Source organism: Phascolarctos cinereus, unplaced genomic scaffold (assembly GCF_003287225.1).
Source record: "Phascolarctos cinereus isolate Bilbo 61053 unplaced genomic scaffold, phaCin_HiC Scaffold_8;HRSCAF=390, whole genome shotgun sequence".
NCBI lineage: Eukaryota > Metazoa > Chordata > Mammalia > Diprotodontia > Phascolarctidae > Phascolarctos > Phascolarctos cinereus.
In genome coordinates, this window is record NW_027556291.1 from 71,953,630 (window position 1) to 71,974,872 (window position 21,243).

General features: G+C 42.5%; 1 pseudogene; it reads left to right on the forward strand.

The window, feature by feature from the left end:
• The first annotated feature begins 18,969 nt into the window (after positions 1 to 18,969).
• Positions 18,970 to 21,030, forward strand: LOC110200383 (casein kinase I pseudogene; annotated as a pseudogene).
• Positions 21,031 to 21,243: the final 213 nt, after the last annotated feature.

The window sequence follows — 21,243 nt, forward strand, 5'->3', positions numbered from 1 at the left end:
GGACAGACTAGAAGGCTCCAAGGGAGCCTAGGATGTGTACCTCCTGGACCCAGAACAGTGGTGCACTGAGTCCAAATTTACCCCTTTGGAGTGCTTGGACCAAGACAACCTTTAGGGAACTACTCCTGATGATAACCTCTGCTCCCCTTTTTATTCTTGTAGTCAATCCATGGTCACTCTGCCCAGGCCCTAACCAGCACAGCTCATGAATTTTCAAGAGGGGTCAGATATATGGACAGAACAACACTACCATACATTTCCCAAAGTGGATGGTTACACCCTCTAGAATACCTCTAGTAGTGACCAAAGACAAACCTATATTAGGGAGGAGTAAAATGTGACTTACCAAACTGGACCTTGGTGTTGGACAACAACTGCCAAAATGCAGAGAGAAAGTTGAATGAGTCCTGGCAATGGAATCAATCAAACCCCAAGATCCCACTGGATAGGCAAAAGGAAATTAATGAATGTAGGACTCTGGATAGCTGGAGGAATTGGACCAACAGGAACCATTGCACATTACTAAGCCCATTAGGACATTCCTTTACTCAGGGCCAAAGTATCTAAAGCATATTTCCAATATGACTTTGAACACCTTCAGTGCTCTTGGACTGTCAGATGGAATCCTAATAAGAACATTCAAAACTAGCTAAGGTTGACCCCATCATTAATGATATTCTTTCAACCTTGAAACAGACTTTTGGTTATCTCACCCAAGTCATCAAGAATCAAAAGGAGTTGGTCAAGAACTCTTTAATATGGGAAGGGTATAAGATTTCTATATATCACAGTTAACTGCCAAATGGAATGAGATGATATTTCATAACCACTAAAAATCTTCTTCAATATACCCTGTATAGTAGACCCTTCTGGTCCCAGGGAAATATCTCACCAGAGATATCCTGACCATAGTCAGGAATGGAGAACCTGTAGCCTCAAGGCCACATGTGGCCTTCTAGATCCTTGGGTGATGCCTTTTGACTGAGTCCAAGTTTTACAGAACAAATCCTTTTATTAAGGATATTTATTCTCTGAAGTTTGGATTCAGTCAAAGGGCTGCACTTGAGGACCTAGAGAGTCACATGTGGCCTTGAGGCCACAGGTTCCACACTCCTGCACCAGACAATGGATGCAGACTAGACAGACAATGCACACTGATAATAGAATGTGCTGCTGAGGGCACAGTATATTAATTTCTGTAGGGATACGCCACAATGGCACCAGATTTTCCTCAGGTCCCAATAAGGACTTGGTTTTCATAGAGTAAACACTCTGTGACAAGTCAGAATGGTAAGGTAGCAAGAAAACATATTGTCATCCACATAAATCATTAGCATTTCTATATATTACTGACAAAGCCCAACAGGAAAAGATAGAAAGAGAAACTCCATTTAAAGTTACTGTAGACATTATAAAATATTTGGGAGTCTACCTCCCGAAACAAACCCAGGAACTATATGAACACAATTACGAAACACTTTTCACACAAATAAAGTCAGATCTAAACAACTGGAAAAACATCAGCTGCTCATGGGTAACCCAAGCTAATATAATAAAAATGACAATTCAACCTAATTTAATTTACTTATTCAGTGCCATACCAATCAAACTGCCAAAAATTATTTTATAGAGCTAGGGAAAAATAATAACAAAATTCAGCTGGAAGAACAAAAGGTGGAGAATATCAAGGGAATTAATGAAAAGAAATGCAAGGGAAGATGGCCTAGCCATATCAGATCTAAAATTGTATTATAAAGCAGCAATCATCAAGAGTACTTGGTACTGGCTAAGAAATAGAGTGGTGGATCAGTGGAATAAGTTAGGTACACAAGACACAGTAGTCAATGACTATAGTAATCTACTCTTTGATAAACGCAAAGATTCCAGCTTCTGAGATAAGACCTCACTATTTGATAAACACTGCTGGGAAAACTGGAAAACAGTATGGCAGAAACTAGGCATAGACCAACATCTTACATGGTATACCAAAATAAAGTCAAAATGTGTACACAATTTAGATGTAAAGGCTGATAATACAAGCAAACTGGGAGAGCAAGGAATAATTTGTCTGTCAGATTTAAGGAGAAGGGAAGAATTTATGACCAAACAAGAGATAGAAAACATTATGAAATGAAAAATGGATAATTTTGATTACATTAAATTAAAAGTTTTTGCACAAACAAAGCCAATACAACCAAGATTAGGAGGGAAGCAGAAAACTGGGAAAGAATTTTTACAACTAGTCTCTCTGATAAAGGCCTAATTTCTAAAATATATAAAGAACTGAGTTGAATTTCTAAGAATACAAGTCATTCCCCAATTGATAAATGTTCAAAGGATATGAACAGCCAGTTCTCAGATGAAATTAAAGCCACCTATGAAAAAATTCTCTAAATCACTATTGATTAGAGAAATGCAAATCAAAACCACTCTGAGTTATCACCTCACACCTATCAGATTGGCTAACATGAAAAAACAGGAAAATGATAAATGCTGGAGAAGATGTGGGAAAATGGGAACACTAATGCATTGTTGGTGGAGTTGTGAACTGATCCAACCATTCTGGAGAGCAATTTGGAGCTATGCCCAAAGGGCTATAAAGCTGTGTGTACCCTTTTACCCAGCAATACCACTTCTAGGTCTATATCCCAAAGAGATCATAAAAGTGGGAAAAGGACTCACATGTACAAAAATATTTATAGTAGCTCTTTTTGTGGTAGCAAAGAATTGGAGATTGAGGGGATGCCCATCAGCTGGGAAGTGGCTGAACAAGTTGTGGTATATGAATGTAATGGAATACTATTGTGCTATAAGAAATGATGAACAGGCAGACTTTAGAAAAACCTGAAAAGACTTATATGAACTGATGCTGAGTGAAGTGAGCAGAACCAGGACAACATTGTGCACAGTAACAGCCATATTATTCGATGACTAACTTTGATAGACTTATCTCTTCTTAGCAATGTAAGAATCTAAGACAACTCATGATGAAAAATGCTGTTCACATCCAGAAAAAGAACTATGGAGTCTGAATGTAGGTCAAAGTACATTATTTGGGCTTTCTCTCTCTCTTTTTTTTGTTTTGTTTTTTCTTTCTCATGGTTTCTCCCATTGGTTCTTTTTTTTTTTCAGTGTAATATTGTTCCATTTATTTACAGCACTGCTTCATATACCAAAGTCATTTCTGGGATTTAGTTCCATCATTGAGAGGGTCCATCTGCAATGGACCTTCTCATACACAAGTATGAGAAGAAAGTAAAGAACTGTGCAGCACCTGCTCTTTTGTTGGCAAGTGGTTTGGGCTACAGAAAACTTCTAATCACCAGAGACACTGGGATAGCTGGAAGAATCCAGGTTGGAATCTTCCTTGGTCCATTAATACCTTATTTAGAAATGTTTTAATGCTTAGTGTGATATTAATGCTTTTGTGTCATTTGTCTAATCTTAAGTAACATAAATGTTGCATGACTGGAATTGCTATTTGGATTGTTTCAATAATACTTGTGATATCAGTCATCCTAGGTAGTCATGAATTATTTCAGTTGGCTTCAGGGATAACCAGAAACCAGAGGGTGGAATGTAGTAAGAATAAGTTTTAGGATTGGGTAGCTAGGTGGCATTTAGGCAGCTTGGTGGTTCAGTGGGTAGAGCATCAGGCCTGAAGTCAGGAAGACCTGAATTCAAATCCAATCACAGATACTAACTAGCCGTGTGACCCTGGACACATCACTTCACCCTGTTTGCCTCAGTTTCCTCATAGGTAAAATGAGCTGGAGAAGAAAATGGCAAACCACTCCAGTATCTTTGCCAAGAAACCCCCAAATGTGGTCACAAAGAGTCAGACGCAACTGAACAACAGGGTAATAGGAACAAGTTTCTCAAAATAGCATAAGTAATAATGTAGTCAGAATAAGTTTTATTATAGTAATAAGATAATTTGTCCAGTCTAGTGATACTGATTCCATTTTGTTTTAAGCCTCTATTTTGTGACTGAGCTGTTTTGAGCAAGTTGTTTTTCTATAAGTTCTTTTTATTTAATAAAATAAGCACATGCAGTATGATATGTTTGTTCTTAAATAACTGATTAAACATATATGGACCCTTTGATAAGATAGACCACCAATGAAAAATTTAAACAAATTTATCAGTAATTTATGTAGTCAAGTACCAATCAAATAATGTAGTAAATAACTTAGGAATACCTTAGCTAAAAGTATAAAACTATCCACCTGAGGCCCCAGTCATCAGCCTATCAGCATGTTCCTAAGACTCAACTAAGCCTGTGATTCCTGGAGAGAAATGCTGATTAAGTGCTGATAATTGCCAGATGACCACCTCAGAAGGAGATAGGAGGGCTGAGATAGGAGGGGCAACCTCGTTAATCTATGAAAGAAGTTTATTGGAATCTCTAAGATAGCAAGTTGGTGATTTGTTCTGTGGAGGAGGTAGACTGCAAGTTTGGGGAACACATCTTCCCAGGAAAAGTAACCTTGGAGTTTATGGCAAAAGAATATCTGGTTCCGGCTTCTGGTTGCCATTGTAATGAGAAAAACTGTGAAAGGAAAGAAACCCTCCCTGAAACTTCTTGCCACCACTAAGATTAGAAGAGAACACTGCCAGAGCTTCCAGACATTGTTCCTGGAAGCTCAAAGGTCACAAGGCTGGGGAATCAAGGCTGGGGAAGAAGCCACAGCCCCTGTTCTGAGCAGCTGGCTGATGTCTTTATCTTCCCCACTTCTGTTACTTGTCTCCAGCCATGTGTATACTTATATTTCCCTTTCTGCTTTCTGTAAAATTACATTATACCCACTGTTTATGTATTCACATTCTGTATGAGCTCATGCTTTGAGCTCCTTGACTTTTTTTTCCCATCTGGATGTGCACTCCCACCTTGGTCCATTTGACTGGAGGTCAATAAATCCGGAGGCAATGGCAGGAAGATAAAAAGTCTGATTAGCCACAGGAGATGAGGAGTTGCCAGGTGACAAGTGAGGAGTAGGACAAAGAGAGATACACATAAAAAAGGGTTTTACACAGCTTTAAAGCAACATTACAGGAGCAAAAAAGAGCCTATCTGGTGAAGTTGGGCCCCTTTATTTGGGAAGTTGAGTAATAGGAACAGGATGTCAGGTGACTTAGGGGAGAATATGTTAACCTTGGGGTTAGTGCTCTGCATGTAAATAGAATCTGCAAATAACTATCTCTGCCTCCTTGATTTGGAGATTGACAGCAGCATCTAATCAATGGACCCTTGGATAATTTTTATCTCAAAGTTAAAGAAACAGAGCTATGGGGTTGTGTAAATAAAGACCTTCAGGCTGGCAAGGACAGGATGAGCTTTACTAATTCTATCTTGAAGAAGGACTCCACTATCTTAGAGACTTCCTGCTAGGATAACTAATATGATTAACTACAGAGAAAATATCCCAGTGGAGCAAACCTGATCTTTGGCAGTTCCAGAGACCCCAAAGTTGAAAACATGATCTAACCAAACTTTTTATCTTCCTGCCTTGCCTCCGGATTTATTGATCTCCAGTCAAATGGACTAAGGTGGGAGGGATTACTCTCCAGGAGGATCTTAGGACCCAGAGGTCCTAAGGTACCGAGGAATTCGCATAAAGTTCTTAGAGGGTATTGCTTACACACTGATTAATAACGTTTGACTGCATCCATTGAGAAGTCTAAGGCTGATTAGTGTTTCCATGATGCTAGTTAGCATGTGTAAACTTGGCTGATCAGCACTTGTGGCCAGCCCTGGAGTAAAGGAGCCAGTGGCTTCTGGGCTGGGACCAGGAGGGAGCAAGGGAGGACAGACAACGTGCTCCTCTCAGTTTGCAAATGGTTTCTCGGTGAAGACAAGCGTCCTATGGAGAGGAGGGGGAAGAAATGAACGATCCGGTGGAGTGAAACTTCCCGGATGAAACAGGGAGGGGGCTGGGGCTGGAAAGGCCCGCAGCGTATGGGCCAAGGAGCAAGGTGTGGAGTGGAGGGATACGGGAGGACCAAACCCTGGACGCACGGCGCGAGAACGGTGGACAGGCTCTTCCAGTCAGTCAGTCAGGCGTCTGTCACCCCGTCAGTCACTCCGCTAGGGCGCGGCGGGTGGGGCCCCGGACCTCTTAGCCCTGCTCTTTATCCCCGACAGCCAATGGGAACAGCAGGTCTAGCTAAGGCAGGGCCCCGCCCCAAGCCCGCGGGTCCGAATCTCTCAAGCCCTGCTCTTTATCCCCCGCAGTCTACGGGAGCCGAGGATCTAGCTAAAACAGAGCTCCACCCCCCGCTCCAGGCCCAAGCTGGAGGGCCAGAGCCTCACGAGCCCTGCTTTTTATCCCGGGTAACCAATGGGAGCAGCGGATGTGGCTGAGACCGAATTCCCGTCCGCCTCACACCCGGCTGAAAAGCTGCATCTTCCCCGCCCTATTTACCCAATCCCCTCCTAATCCGCACCAAGCCCGACCCCCCACACGAAGGAAGAAAGGGAATGAGGGCCCCTCCCTGAGGATACCGCCCCCACCCCCAGCCACACACTAGAACGGCTCCTGGGGCCTGGCTGAGGTGAAAAAGAAGGGGGGGGGGGGTCTGTAGCTGTTGAAACCAAAAAATGGACAGACATTAAACGACCTCACTCCCAACAGTGTAGGGGGAGCTACAGGCACAAACGTGAACTGAAATCCGCACAAATACAGTTTAGTGTGCCTGACAGATTTGACCACCACCTTTCCCAATCCCATGAGCCTCAGTGAGGGGTCAACAAGAATTTGTTTTGTGCAGATCCGGCCATCTTAAAATTTGTAGCCGATTCACTTTGGTTTTCTTTATCATTGTTCCTTCTGGTGAATTATTTAAAGCTTTACTGGGGACGTTAGGGGACCGAGTTCGGATCCGGGCTGCTCCAAAAAACCCTTCCTGTCATCTTCCCACAGTGTACATAATACAATGCAGTTAGGCTGCTGCAGATCCCAGGGTTGCATTTCTCTTTTAATTGATTTAGCATTTCACAGTCTGTTGGGACATTTAATTTCTGTTGTTAAGTTTCTCTGCTTCCAGTTTCCTTTTTCCTCACTGAATCTGTATCTAGCAAATTGACACAGTTTTCCAGGGGATTTGTTCTGTGAAGTTTGGATTCAATCAAAGGCCACACTTGAGGACCTAGAGGGCCACATGTGGCCCCGAGGCCGCAGGTTCCCCACCCCTGTGACTTAGGCATCCCAAACTCATTGTATAACTTTACTACAGGCTGATCCCTTTTTGCCAAATAAAACATTTTCAGTTTGGTTTCTTAAGAGCCTGCCGCTTCACGGCCTATTCTAATTCCTTTCAGGTGACTTTGCTCCTAATTTACCAATCCATTAAATTCTACCACTCCTCCAGCCCTTTATCTCTCTCTACTCGGTGCAGTGGGATAGACAGAAGGTTTTGATCAGAAAAAGCACTTCCCAGGTTCCTGAAAATGGAACTCAAACACATACGGGTAATGGCAAGATCAAGAATATGACTATGTCATTGAGGTTGAGCACAGGAACAGAGTTCATAAAACAGAGAGAAAGGTGAAATGATAAAAGATTATGATAACACAAAGGAATTTTGTCCATGGCCAGAGTCAGAGTGGAACTGGCTGGCTAGTTTAGGTTCCTGCTTCCTAGGGAGTTACAAGGTCAGGTCTAGTCCCTGCTGGATCTATGACCAAAGTCCCAGTACTGTTCTTGTTCTTTTGATCTATTACAATGAAAATATGTGGGCTCTTTCAAGGTTCTTGATATATAATAGTATTTTACCCTATAGAACTAAGTGCTACATATGACAGAATACAATAGAGCCATTCTAGGGAGTGAGGGGAAGGATGTGACATACACACAGGATCATAATATGAGGAAGGAATTCCACACTCCTCCTCCTCAAGTAATGTAATCTCTGTAAGTGCATGATGAAGTTTTAAATGTGGGAACAAATCAGGGATGGGGAACCTGTGGCTCTCTAAGTCCTCAAGTACTGCCCTCTGACTGAATCCAAACTTCACAGAACAAATCCTTCTGGGTCCTTGGGTGCAGCCTTTTGACTGAATCCAAGTTTTATAGAACAAATTCTTTAACAAATTCTTTTATTAAGGGGATTTGTTCTGTGAAGTTTGGATTCAGTCAAAGGGCTGCACTTGAGAACCTAGAAGGCCACACGTAGCCTTGAGGCTGCAGGTTCCCCACCCCTGGGCTAGCCTAATGATCTCTTTATAAGGGATGAACCCCTTTAATTAAGTTAAGAAGGGAATAGCTGATTGATTGACTGACCAAATAAACTAAGCTTGTTTCTTCCTTTTCTGGCATCCTAGACCTCTGAGCACAGCTACACCTGCCAGTTCTTTCAGAGGATAGAATTCACCAGGCCTAGGTCATTTCAGTTCAGCCAGGACAACTCGGTGGCCTCTTACTATCACCTCACTTAGCTTTCATTGTACCTCCTCACTTGCTAATTTTGTGTCTTTCCTGACCAAAGAACATTTTCCTTAGCAGAGAAAACAGAAGCAAGACAAAAGTCGAGTATGAAGCTCTCTGTCCTCAATGATCATCATCTCCCCAACCCTGAGCTAATATCTGAGCTTTTTTTTTTTAAAAATTCTATATTTTGCCCCGAATGGAGCCAAGCAACTTCGGGTTTATTTTTAAGCTTCCCTTACCAACCTCAGCTCCTCCAGAACTTCAGTCCTCTTGACTCTATTCCCATGGTTTGTTGCCACTTTGAGATATTCATTAGCAAGTGTGTGATAGTGCAAAGAGCTTGTCACCAGTACTCAAGAGAGGCATGGATTTGAATCCCACATATGACACTCCCCAGCTGTGCGATCATAGGCAAATCAAATAACCTCTCTGGGCCTCAGTTTCCTCATTTGTGAAATGAGAATAATAACACTTGCATTATAAGGTAAGCAGTACCTCACAGGTTTATTGTGAGGACCCTGCAAAGCCTTTTGTAAATCTCAAAGCACTACATAAATGTCAGCTACCTTTGTCATTGTCATTGTTGTTGCTGCTGCTGAAAGGGAGTATGATATAGTAGAAAAAGCTCAGATACTAGCCACGTGACCTTGTACAACTCACATACCTCCCCATGCCTAAATTGTCCTCATCTATAAAATGGGAAAATAATACTTGCCTTATCTACCTCACAGGGCTGTGGTGAGGAGATCACTATGTAAACTTTGCAGTGCTCAAGAAATTGAGGATGGGATTTTTATCGACATTACTCTTGCTTTCATCTCCTCTGTGTGTCCTCTCATATATGTAAGGTTGACTGGTACAGTGAAAAGGGAAATGATTCCAGGCCTTGCTTAAAATCCTGTCTCTGATGCTTACTATATGTGGGGAGCTTGGCCATATGATTTCCATGCTCTCCGTAGCCACCCTCAGTTTCTTCCTCTGTAAAAGAAGGTAGTCAGCCTCCAAGGTACCTCCCAGCTCCACATGATCCTTTTCAAAGTCCAAGTTGGTTGTTGAGTTTCCTCTGCATCCTCATTGGTCTTTTCATCCAGTTCTTCCTTTTTCTTCCTCATTGGAATTGTTTTGATGTGGGTCTTAAGAATTTCATTCCTGAGCTTCCCTTGTTAAATTCAAGGTGGCAGGAAACCATCTATCCTTTCTCTGAACCCTCTGAAATCCACCCTCCCACACATTGAAGGGGTGTGCCCAGTTTTTCTATTATGACTACCACATTCCCTCACGGTTTCCATCATTTCCCTTTTAGTAAGCAGCTAAAACCAACCCTGTTGGTCTGAATTGGGTTTAGAGTAGTGGGTCCCTTTTTACTTCCTCTACTTTTGAGAGCTGAAATTATCATATAGGCTAGTCAATAAGATATTAGCTGCTGTGCTTTTGGCAGAGAGAGAGCTCCAGCAGATGCCTGGATAATTGAAGTTCCCTATCATATAAATATCATGGCTCTGGGTCCTGAACTCACTTACTTTTTCTGTCCCAGGGATCAGTAGCATATTCCCTTGACAAAGCATGTCTGTTTCTTCCTCTTCCAGTGCTCACCCAATTCTCTCCACTGCATTTTCCCCTGGCATTTCTGGATTTCTCTAACATGGGTAGATCTTCTTAATGTGCAACAATATTCTCCTGATCCTTTTAGCTATCCTGTTCCTTTGGAAGAAAGTGTAGCCTTCTAGAGACATATTCCAGTCATGAGTCCCAGCCTAAAGAGTCTCAGCGACATCTACAGTAGGAAGCCAAATTTGCCTCCTTGCCATAGGATCAACCCTTAAGGGGGCCTGGGAATATCTAGACTCTCTGCCATTGGCTGTAGACCCCATCGATGGTGTTTCCTCAATTGCAGGGGGTCATCTGCACCCCAGTTTCATTTAACCACTTAGCACTCAGATTAGCTTTTAAAAAGGAATATTTCAAAGGTATAGCAAGAATAAACATACAAACATTCCCCATAACATCTAGAGGCATAATCTTCCCTGTACCACCTCATATTTTGGGGAGGGTGGGGTACAGAGTAGGTTCATAGTTTGCTTCAGTTCCTATATAGCAAAGTCCCACTAAACTCTTAAGTCCAAAACCCCACAGAGCTTGGATCTGGGGCACCACAGGCTTCTCATGTCTTCCCTGATGAGCTGGCTTCAGTCTGGCCTGGAATCCTGACTCCAAAGTTGCCATGATTTAAGCTCCTGAGTCCAGTGGGGATTCTATCCCTACACTTAGAACTGAGAAGTACAAGCAGAAAAAGAGAAAACAAACAAACAAAACCTCAACCCCAAGCCTATTTCTCCAGGTCACAGGGTAAAGGAGGAAGGAAGGAAAGTAGCCTTTCCCCCTTCACCAGCTCAGTTCATGGTACCCATGCTGTGGATCCAAGTTGAATCTTTACCCTCTCTGAATGCCTCATGAAAGAGAGAATGACTGTCTCAGTTTGTTGTTGTCCAGTCATTTTCAGTCATGTCTGACTCTTCATGATTCCATTTGGGGTTTTCTTTGCAAAGATACGGAGTGGTTTGCCATTTCCTTCTCCACTGTCTTAGCCTAGCAGTTTTTAAAGATGGCAACCTGTTCTGACTACACAGCCAATTGAAAGAGGCTACTCCCATCCATGTGGTAGGAGTAATTCAATGTTAAATGACCTGGGCTTGTACAAAGCCCCTGCTACACTCTTCCACCTTTTGAAATATTTGCCATCCTTAGCAAATAGAAAGGTGTGTATTTTGAACACAGTCCTTGTCCCCAATTAAGAACAGGCTTCTGGGGAAGCATAAGCAATGTCCTTTCACTTCCTCTCCCACTCCTTGCACCTATCTATTAGCTCTTACTGAAACCTGGCATTCCCCCACTGGACACAGCCTTCCTGGATGCACCTTCACTCATTCTCCTCTGCTCACTGATCAAGATAGGAAAGTTAGAATACTCCTTGCTCCCCATTGCTTTTTCCAGGTTCTCTCCTTACCCTCATCACTCAATAACCTCTCTTCCTTTGAGGTTCATGCTATTCATCTCTACCATCCAAACAAAATTCTGGTAACTGTTATCTACGTAGACCCCAGGTCACTCCCCTTCCTTCCTCAATGAGTTCAGTACTTGGCTCATAGTTTTTCTCTCCTCCCCAACTCCTGCTTTCATACCAGGGGATTTCGACATACATATTGACTTTTCCTCAAATACTCAACACTCAGGTCCTTAACCTACTCACTTCCCATGAGTTACTCCTTCACCCCACTTCAGCCACACAAAGATGGTCATACCTTTGATCTTGGCACTACTCACAAGTGTACCACCCTCTGTGTTCAATTCTCACCCATATCATCTCCCCTATTCTAGCCATTCTCTCTTCTTCTCCCCCTGGTGACCCCTTGGTGAAGCAATTCAGCTCTACACTGTCTTCCTTTCTTGAATCCCTATCCCCTTTTATCATATTGCTGACAATACCTGGCCAACCCTGAGCCTTGACTCACTCCCACTACACATGTGCCACTGATGGAGAAAAATCATGCAACCATTTTGACTGGGTCCATTATTGATGTTACACAAACTCAATTGGGCCCTCACTGCTGTTGGCACAGACATTGGCAGAGGATGACCCAGAATGGCATGCCCACATCAAAGAAGGTGCTGTGCTCTATGAGCAAAAGCTCAAAAGAAATATGAGATGCACAAATTTAGAGACATCTCCCTCCCAAATGGTAATACAGACTATTTGTGCCCAACCTGTGGTAGAGCCTTCAGAGTTCATGTTGGTTTGATTAACCACAGTCAGACACCTCTTCCAAACCTTTTCATTCTTCTTCAAACCTTTCTTGGCTCCCCCACCCTCTCAGCTGAGAAACTTGCCTTATACATTACAGAAATAATTGAAGTCATTCACCATGAGCTCCCTCTTCTCCACCTTCCTCATCTCCTATCACTCAGGTGCCTTCTCCCCTTCTCTCTTCTTTCACTGTGGTCTTACATGATGATGTGGCCTCACTCCTTACCAAGGCCAACCCCTCTACCACACAAGTAACCCCATTCCATCCTGTCTCCTCCAACAGGTTATCCACTCTCTCATCGCCACTCTCACTTATCTTCATACTCTCCCTGTCTCCTGGCTCAAACATGCCCATTTCTCCACCAAACTGAAAAAATCCTCACTTGATCCTTCTATCCCTGATAACTAGGTGTTACTTCTCTACTGCCCTTTGTTGTTAAACTCCTTGAAAAGGCCATCTACAATATGTACCTCCACTTTTTCTCTCATTCTCTTCTTAACCCCTTATAATCCAGTTTCCAACATCATTCTACTGAAATTGATCTCTCCAAAGTTACTAATGATCTCTTAGTTGCCCAATCCAATGGCTTTTTCTCAATTCTCAGTCTCCTTGACTTCTCTGTGGCCTTTGATGCTGTCAATCACTCACTCTTCCTTTATCCTCTCTTCTCTCTAGGTCTTTGGGCCACCCTCCTCTCTCTAGGTTCTCCTCCTTCCTCTCTGACTGTTCTTCCTCCATATCCTTTGCTGGATCCTCTTCCAGATTATGCCCTCTCACCATAGGTGTCCCTCAGGTTTTCGTCTTGGGCCCTCTTCTCTTCTCCTTCACTTCTACTTCACTTGGGGATTCCATCAGCTCCCATGGACTGAATTATCATCTCTGTGTTGATGGTTCTCAAGTCTACCTATCCTACCCCCAAATTCTCTGCTGACCTCCAATCTCACATCTCCAACCGTCTTTCAGACATTTCAAGCTAGATGTCCAATAAACATTTTAAACTCAACATGCCCAAAACCAAGCTCATTATCTTTCCCTCCCCTACTCCTATCTTCCCTATTACTGTAGAGGGCAATGCTATCCTCCCAGTCCCTCAGGTTCCCAACCTAGGAGTCATCCTGGACTCCTCATTCTCTCTCATCTCCAACATCCAATCTGTTGCGCAGGCTTGTCAACTTCATCTTTGCAATATCTCTTGAATCCACCAGCCTTCTCTCCTCTGACACTGCTACCCTCCTGGTGCAGGCCCTCATTATCTCATGCCTAGATTATTGCAATAATCTGCTGGTGGGTCTGCCTGCCTCAAGTCTCCCCTCTGCAATCCATCCTCCATTCAGCCAACAAAGTGATTTTCTGATCATCTCACCTCCTACTCAATAAACTCCAGTGATTCTCTATTATCCATAGAGCACACCAAAATCCTCCAGGGTCCCCTGTACTATAGGTGCAGGTGATTTCCTCTGGGTCCCTATTTTAAAGTGGGCCGGAAATTCTCCCTATGGATCCTTGTAATCGCAAAGGTAAACCAACTGTAACTGCAAACACACCTATGAGGACAGGAAAACAAGTAGGCTCAGAGTAGTCCAGGGTGGCAGTTCCTTGTGGATTGCACCTGTATTCTTAGCTTAAAGGGTTTTAAGGTATTTTGCTTTCACAAACTGGCCAGGAATCTAGATCAGCTTAAATGCAAAAGGAACAATAAGAACATTTCTACTAAGCATTCAAGGGATTCCAAACTGCTCCCATTAAACTCCATAGCAACACTTATCAGTAACAAACAAAATATCAACACTTAAACAGTTAAATGAAAAATTTACAAAATTATCTTAGTTCTGTAACTTGTGAGGGAATATACACTAGTGGGAAAACATTGTACAATTAGAATCTTTAAAAAATGCCTCTTTTTCTAGGAATTTGCAGTCGAGGGTATCTAAAATTAAAGTTCCTGAAATAAGAATTTCTTCTGGGCCCTTGCAAATGCAAAAAGTCTTATTTTTTCCCAGACAAGGACCCAAATGAAAGGGATGTGGTATGTGCTTTGCCCAGATAGGTTATGTGTGTCCATATTGGTTTGTCTAGATGTAGCTTGAAGGGAATGCCAGAATATACATCTCAAGTTTCTTCCTTCGAAGTCCACCCTGCCCCCCACCTTTTTCCAAGGGAGACTTTGATTCCTGCCAGCAGGGGAAATAGGAAGTTGGGGCCAGAGGCTGGCCTCCTCAGAGAGAAAACATAGCAGGCTAAAACTCTATCTATCTTCCCTACTATCTAGAGGACGTAATTTTTAGGCTCAAGCTGCCCTCCTGGTCACTATACCTTAACAGGGAAGGACAGCCCCAACCTACATATCCAAGACATGACTCCCCACTGAATGCCTGTTCCAGAATGAACACATGTAGTGAATAGCAAATAAACCTATTTATCTGCAATGATAGTAAAATTAAATTAGAGAAGGTATGCATATGAGAATGTACCAGACAATGCAGAGCAAATGGGCTCTCCTGTTAGAAATGAGATAACAACTAAAAGAAAGGGAGTCTCAGATCTTACCCAAGGAGAAGTTTCCTGAAGTCTTTTGTATAATAAGCTGGGGATAGAGACATAAACGAGGTACCAGTTCTACATGGAAACTTCTTCCTAGAGTTTCCCTTCTAAAAATCGCCTGGAACCTCATGTCTTCTCTCTCAAATTTGGAAACCAGAAGACCAGGATTTCTATTTTCCTAAGTGCTCAGGAAGTTCACCCTTCACACATGTATAGAGCATTGAGTAATCAATTGCCAATAAGAAGTCTTATGAAAATATGTTTTGAGTCAGTTATACATGCCATCCAGCTCTTTACAAAGCCATGATGAACTAAAGGATGCTGAATGAGACATTTCTATTTTTCGGACATGACCAATGTGGGAATTTGTTTTGCTGGCCTATACTGCTTTTCCTCGTGTTGTTGATATGGACACCTTTTGTTAAAGACAACAAGAAACAAAAAGAAAATATGAAATAATTTGTGGGAAACCTGAAGACTTAGATATTTGGGGGTCATAAGCCCTTTGTAGGTAGTCACCCCCCATGCTGCTTTCCAAAGGTCAGCAAAGAGAATGTAAAATTCTCCTTTTTGCTTTCTTCTTTGGCTACAGAGTCATCTGAGGCTTGGAGATATCAAGAAAATCTTGAGATACTATGGTAGATGTAAACCTTAATGTCATCTGATATTTGGCTTGTACAAACCCCAGCAAATTGCAGTACCTTTAATCCCTGCCCTGAATCAGGGTTGCAGATCTAATCAGGGCCAAGCTCTTCAATCCACCAGCTGTGTTCTTTGCGTTGCTGTGGGAGGTTGCGTTACAACTGGGGTTTTCACTGTTCTTTCCTGGCATACCCTTATTGTTGAAGGCTGCGGTGGCCAAAGGTGTGACAAGGAAGGCACATGTAATTAACTAGCTTCTACGTGCCTCACTAAACCTTTACGTTTTTGTTATAAGGGTTTTGTTTTTCTTTTCTGTCTCTTTTACCAGTGGGGGGTGGGGTGGGAAAGAGAGAAAATAGATTTTTTTTTCAAAAAGAAAAAAGTTATCCTTATATTAAGTTTTAAAATATTTTCATCCTGAACTTAACCACAAAAATTAACATTTCCATATACAAAGTCAAATAGACAAAGTTTATATGTGAAACCATAAAACTATTAAAAAAGCTTTCTTTTAAGGATGTCATAAATATAACATGTGACATTTTTTTTTTGGCTAGGCAATGGGGTTAAATGACTTGCCCAGGGTCACACAGCTAGTAAGTGTTATGTGTCTGAAGCCAGATTTGAACTCAGGTCCTCGCGAATCCAGGGCTGGTGCTCTATCCACTACACCACCTAGCTGCCCCCATCATGTGACTTTCATAGCTGTCCTATTTATATGCTTTTTCCTGCTGAATTTTTTTTTTGTGCATTTAATAAAATGTTTTGATAAGGATTTTCCTTCCTTCTTTCCTCCCAGTTTCCCTTTCTTTCTCTTTCTTTCTTTTTCTCTTTTTCTTTCTTCTCTATTCCCCCTAAATCCCATCCTTCCCAATTTGAAAAGAAGAAAAACACAGTACTTATAAGCAATAAGCAGAGTCAAGCAAACAAATCCCCACATTAGTTACATCTGAAGATGTATGTCTCATTCTGCATGTGGAGTCCATCACACCTCTTTCAGGACACATAAAGCATGTTTCCTCTGCAGCTATGCTGGTCAGAATTCTTAATGCTGTTTTCTTTTACAATATGGTTATTATTATCCAAATTGCCTGTTTGGTTCTGCTTACTTTATTCAGTATCAGTTCATTAAAATCTCTTCAAGTTTATATTATTTCTTTTAGGGCAATAATATTCCAGCACATTCACATACCATCAATTGTTCAGCCATTGACCAGTCGATGATTCTCCTTTGTTCTTCGATAAAACAAAAAGGGTTGCTTATATTTTTGTACATATGGTCCTTTTTTCTCTTTGATCTCTTCAGCATACAGGGCATCTAGCTAGGGCATCACTAGGTAAAAGGGTATATGCTGGTTAATGACTTTTGGAGCACAGTACCCAATTTGCTTTCTAGAATGGCTTTACCAATTCACAGTTTCACCAACAGCGCACCTACGTGTCTGTTCTCAGATATGCCTACCAACTATGATTATTTTCCCTTTTTATTATCTTTGCTAATCTAATAGGTGTTAGGTGGGACATCAGAGTTATATCTACATTTCTCTTTTTATCAGTGATTTCAAACATTGGGGGTGGGGGGAGACCAGAGGTGGTGGTATGGCTATAAAAAGCTTGAATTTCTTCCTTTGAGAATTTCCTGTTCAAATCCTTTGTCCATATCCTTTGAGGCAGCTGAGTGGCAAGGTGGATAGAGTGCTGGGACTGGAGTCAGGAAGGTCTAAGTTCAAATCTGGCCTAAAGACACTTACTAGTTGTGTGACTATGGGCAAGTCAGTTAATCGCTGTCTGCCTCAGTTTCCCCATCTGTAAAATTGGGGAGCATAATAGTACAGTACCTCCCAGATTTGTTATGAGTATCAAATGAGATAATACTTAGAAAGTGCTTCATGGTGCCTAGGACATATTAGCTATTTAACAAATGCTTGTTTCTTTTCTGAATAAATTCCTTATATAAAGATATATATTTATGTATGTGTGTATACATGTGTACATTTTTTTCTTGGATATCAGAATTTTATCAGAGAAACTTACTGTAAAGCTTCCCCCCAATTAACTATTTCCTTTCTAATTTTTGGTATGATTTTGACTATATTTTTCTGTTTGTATAAAAGATTTTCATTTTCATGTAATCAGAACTGTCCATTTTATCTCCTGTGCCTATCTTTCCTAATCCTGTAACCATAGTTGCAAAGGGTATTTTTTATCCCTTGCTCCTATGAGCTCTGATGATGTGACCTTTATCAGAGCTTATTACCAGATGGCACTTTTACAAAAATAGACCACATATTAGGACAAAGAGAAATTTCAAATAAATGAAAAACACTAGAAATCCTTGCAACATCTTTATAAACCCCTACCTTCCCTCTCCCTTAAATAGTAATACTTAATTTAGGGACTAAAAAGACACAGACTTAAATGGATCCTTAAAGAAATCTTAAATAATGAGTGTATCAAAGAATAAAAATCATAGAAACAATAACTGAAAGGAGATGATAACAGAATATTGAATTTTTAAAGAAAAAAACACATAAATTATTCTCAAAAATTGAGAATGTTCATTTCATTTTATAAAGGAAATCTAATCCTAATATTTAAACCAGAGAAGAGTGTAGCAAAGAAAGGGAATTGTAAAGCACTATCCCCAATGAATATTTATTTGAAAATTTTAAACAAAAGCCTGGCAAAAAGATTAGAGCAATTTCTACAAAAGATTATTCGGTATGATCAACTTGGATTTATGCCAGGAAGGCAAGAATTGTAGTAAAACAATTACCTCAGGTATATTAAAAGCAAAGAGATTCAAAATGACGATTCTATCAATAAACTCTTTGCCAAAGTACAGCAGTTTCACATTTATAGGAAACAGTACAAAAGCACAATATTTATGCTCCCCCCAAATCCTGCAAAGTATAGGTATAGAGGTGTATATTCTCAAGTATATTCAAAACTGGAATAAAGCAAGGCTATTCTCATTCATCACGGCTATTTGTCAGTGAGTCAACAAGTATCTGTTAAGCACTTCCCATGTGCCGGCCAGTGAGGACGGAAAAATTGCTTTATTTCTCTCAAGGAAGTCCAATTCTAACCGGGGCGATAACATGAGAATAACTGCGTAGATACGATTTATATTATGCAAATGGCCAGCAATCTCCAAGGGAAAGTGTTAGCGGGGTGGGGTAGAAAGGCCTTCAGCTGAATTTGGAAGGAAACAAGAAGCCCAGGCTGCCGGCTGGGGTGGAGGACTGGGTGGACGTGACAGACGGGCCAATTTAGAAAGATCTCTGACAGCTGAGCGGAGGATGGCCTGGGGGCCACTGCGCAGGCGGCCGGGGGGAGGGAGGGGAGAGCAGAAAGGGCCCGGGCGGGCGGGGCCCCAACGAGGGCCCGGGGCAGGCGGGGCTCAGTCCTGAGAGGGGGGCGTGTCTGCAGAGGAGAGGCGGGATGTTACTAGGGTAGAAGTAGCAGGTTTTGGCCGCTGATTGGAGGGAGCTCGCTGGGGCGCATCGGGCGGTGGCTGGAGCCAGAGGAACAAGATGGCGGCGTGGGCGGAGTGACCCGGCGGTAACGTCGGGGGCAGCGGCCGGAACGTCGCCTCCGCCTACTGCGCCGCTTAGAGCTGGCACGTCACCACCAAACCTGCGTTGGCAGCGACGGCGGCGGCGGTGTCTGGCGGCTGCTGTACCCGAGAAAAGCTGCCCCGTCTAGAAGGCCCGGGCCTCCGCAGACCCCGAGGCGACCTCGGCTGGGAGGAGACGGACTTCGAGCGGCGGCGGTAACGGCAGAGGCGGCAGCCAGGGTCAGACTACGACCCGGCCCGAGGAAGCTCCCGCCCGGTGGGTGAGGCCTGCCCGGCCTGGTCCCCGCAGCGTCCCCATCGCGATAGCCCCCCCCCACCACTCCGCCACCATATCCGCCCCTACCTGCAGGATGGCTAGCAGCATAGTCGGGGGCAAATATGAGCTGCTGCGGAAGGTCGGGGCCGGCTCGTTCGGCGACATCTACCTGGCCATCAACATCACGAATGGCGAGGAGGTGGCAGTGAAGCTGGAGTCGCAGAAAGCCAAGCACCCCCAGCTGCTGTACGAAAGCAAGCTCTACAAGGTTCTGCAAGGCGGGGTGGGCATCCCCCACATGCGCTGGTACGGCCAGGAGAAGGACTACAACGTCCTCGTCATGGACCTCCTGGGGCCCAGCCTGGAGGACCTCTTCAATTTCTGCTCTCGCAGATTCACCATGAAAACCGTGCTGATGCTGGCCGACCAGATGATCAGCAGAATTGAGTATGTGCATACCAAGAACTTTATCCACAGGGACATTAAACCTGATAATTTCCTGATGGGGATTGGGCGCCATTGTAATAAGCTATTCCTTATTGACTTTGGGCTGGCCAAAAAGTATCGAGACAACAGAACAAAACAGCATATACCTTACAGAGAAGATAAAAACCTCACTGGCACTGCCAGGTATGCCAGCATCAATGCACACCTTGGCATCGAGCAGAGCCGTCGAGATGACATGGAGTCCCTGGGCTATGTGTTGATGTATTTCAACAGGACCAGCCTGCCCTGGCAAGGACTAAAGGCTGCAACCAAGAAGCAAAAGTATGAAAAGATCAGCGAAAAGAAGATGTCCACCCCTGTGGAAGTTCTATGTCAGGGATTTCCTGCAGAATTTGCCATGTATCTCAACTACTGCCGTGGCCTGCGCTTTGAAGAGGCACCAGATTACATGTATCTGAGGCAGCTATTTCGTATTCTTTTCAGGACTCTGAACCACCAGTATGACTACACTTTCGATTGGACAATGTTAAAGCAGAAAGTCACTTAAAAGACAGGCTCTTCTAGTGGGTAGGGTCAGCAGACCCTCAAACCCCACAGGTTTCCAAGCATGAAGAGAAACATATGAAGTAGAGCAGATGATTGGAATAGGACTATGTTGCTCCCCAAATCTGGACATTTTCGTTCATATGTACACTTGCCAGTGGTTGTGGACAACCCTTTACTTGATATAAAGAACTTAATTTCAGTATAAACTGGCTCTGGTCAACATTGGTGACGCTGCCTTCTGAGTTGTAGCTGCTGTGATCATGAATATTAACTGAGATAGTGAAACATGTCCAATTTTTGCATTTTGAAGTGAAAAAAGTCAAATGATTAACACAAGTGATGGAGAGAAATTGTGCATATTACAATTTTTTTACCTTTTATTTTAAATTACACTGCAGTGAAATCTCATTTCATAAGAACAGCATGAACATTGTTCAACCACAGTTGTAATACGTGTAAATGCTCGAAATTGTGTACTCTTAAAGTATTTTTTTCCCTCCCTGAGGTTTGAAAGTTGTAAACATTCTTAAAATTGTTGACTTCTATGTGCAAGCCAGCTGACATGGTAGCAACCAAAGATTCAGACTGCCTGCTTACTGTGCTAGAAATAACAGCATCTAAAGTGAAGATTTAAGACAAACTTAGTGACTACTAGATTATCTTTAGAATTCTGCATTAACTCTGTAATATTTTTGCTGTTAAAAAAATGTCACAGAAAGTTAACATCTTAAAACTGAACTTATATGTAAGTTGTTTATGTAAATGTAATCACTGTAAACATCTATATGACCTGTGATTGTGTTTTTATTTTGAAATGGGAGCTTTTTGTTTACAAATTCATTAAAAACTAAAAATTGTTTCTGTTTAAAAAAGAAAAAAGAGCATTGGATATGTGTGATTAGTGCAAAAAAGTTGAAAATGACACCAAAGTTGGGAGCCTGGGTGACCGGGAGGATGGTGATGCCCAGGACAGTAATTGGGAAGTTGGGCAAAGAGAGA